At 29.4% G+C, this 1,764-nt stretch overlaps 1 non-coding gene across 1 annotated transcript; it reads left to right on the top strand.

The window, feature by feature from the left end:
* Positions 1 to 318: 318 nt before the first annotated feature.
* On the top strand, positions 319 to 426 carry LOC112133580 (U6 spliceosomal RNA). Its single transcript, XR_002915218.1, has one exon. It is a non-coding gene; the product is annotated as a U6 spliceosomal RNA (small nuclear RNA).
* Positions 427 to 1,764: the final 1,338 nt, after the last annotated feature.

Raw genomic sequence — 1,764 nt, 5'->3', positions numbered from 1 at the left:
TTCAGTTCTCACAGTTTTTAATCTTTTAAGATAAACTAGATATTCAGTCTGTCTTTGCCTTTTATAAAGGATGTAATCCATTATTCTACACAATATTTGTCTTCATTTTTATACTTTTTTAAAAGGTTTAGAATTCTAGGTTAGCCAATATTTTCTTTTATCACTTTAAATGTATTTTGTCCTGACTTTAATCATTTTTGAGAAGTCAGCAATCGATCTTATTTTTAATCTTTGAAGTTAATGAATAAGCTTTTCCTTGGATAATTTTGGAGTTTTCCATTTCTTTTAGGTTTCTATCATCTAAAATGTATGTATGATGCTTCCTTCCTTTAGCAGCACATGTATTAAATTGGACTGATACAGAGAAGAATAGTGTGGCCCCTATGCAAGGATAACATACAAATTTGTAAACTCTTCCATATTTTTGCTATTAGAAAACATTATGAGCAACTATAACCCAACAAACCCGTATACCTAGAAAAATGGATAAATTCTGGGACACATAAATCCTACCAATATTGAATATCAGAGAAACAGAAAACTTGGAAAGACCAATATCACGTAATAGAATTGAGTTAAAAATTTAAAAATCTCCCATCAAAGAAATGCCCAAGACCTGATGTCTTCACTGCTGAATTCTACCAAACATTTAAAGAAGAACCAATGTCAATTCTCAAACTATTCCAAAAAAATGAAATGGGAGAAAATTATTTCAAGATCATTCTTCAAGACATGCATTATCCTGACACCAAAACATACAGCAAAGCAAATAAAACAGCACATCAAAAATATTATTTTACCATAATCAAGTAGGACTTATTCCAGCATTCCGAAGATACTTCAACATATGCAAATCAATAAATGAGATACATTTCATCAACAGAATGAAGAAAAAACCCATATAATAATCTCAATAGATGTAGGAATAGTGTTTGATAAAATTTAACATCCTTTTATTAGAAAAACTTTCAACAAATTAGATATAGAAGGAATTTACCTCAACACAGCAAAGGCCATATATGGCAAACCCACAGTTAACATCATACTGAATGGGAAACAGTTGAAAACTTTTCTTCTAAATCCTGAAACAAGACAAGGATGTCCACTGCTACTATTCAACATACTACTGGAAGTCCTAGCCAGAGCAATTAGGTAAGAGAAATAAATTAGGGATATTTATATTGGAAAGGAGGAGGTAAAATTGTCTCTATTTGCAGAGAGCATGATTGAATATACAGAGAAGCCTAATGACACCACCAAAACAATGTTAGAATTAATAAATAAAGTCAATAAACTCACAGGATACAAAATCAATATACGGAAATTATTAGCATTTCTATACGCCAATATGAACTACCTGAATAACAAATCAAGAAGGCTACCCCATTTATAATAGTTACAAAAATATAAAATATCCTGGAATAATTTAACCAATGAGAACATCTCTACAATGAAAACTATAAAATGTTGATAAAACAAATTGAAGAAAACACAAATAAATATTAACATATTTTGTGTTTATGTATTGGAAGAATTAATATTGTTAAAATGTCCATATGATCCAAAGTTACCTACAGATTCAATGCAAACCCTATCAAATTACTAAAGCTAATTTTTATATATTTTTATTTTTATATATACAGAAAAAAAAATCTTAAAATTTACATGGAATAACAAAAGTCCCACAAATAACCAAAGCCATCCTGATCAAAAAGCACAAAGTTGGAGGCATCAAACTACCCGACTTCAAAATATACTACAAAA

This window comes from Pongo abelii, chromosome 4, assembly GCF_028885655.2.
Source record: "Pongo abelii isolate AG06213 chromosome 4, NHGRI_mPonAbe1-v2.0_pri, whole genome shotgun sequence".
Lineage (NCBI taxonomy): Eukaryota > Metazoa > Chordata > Mammalia > Primates > Hominidae > Pongo > Pongo abelii.
The sequence above is the reverse complement of the archived record's forward strand: the minus strand, read 5'-3'. Positions and strand labels throughout refer to the sequence as shown.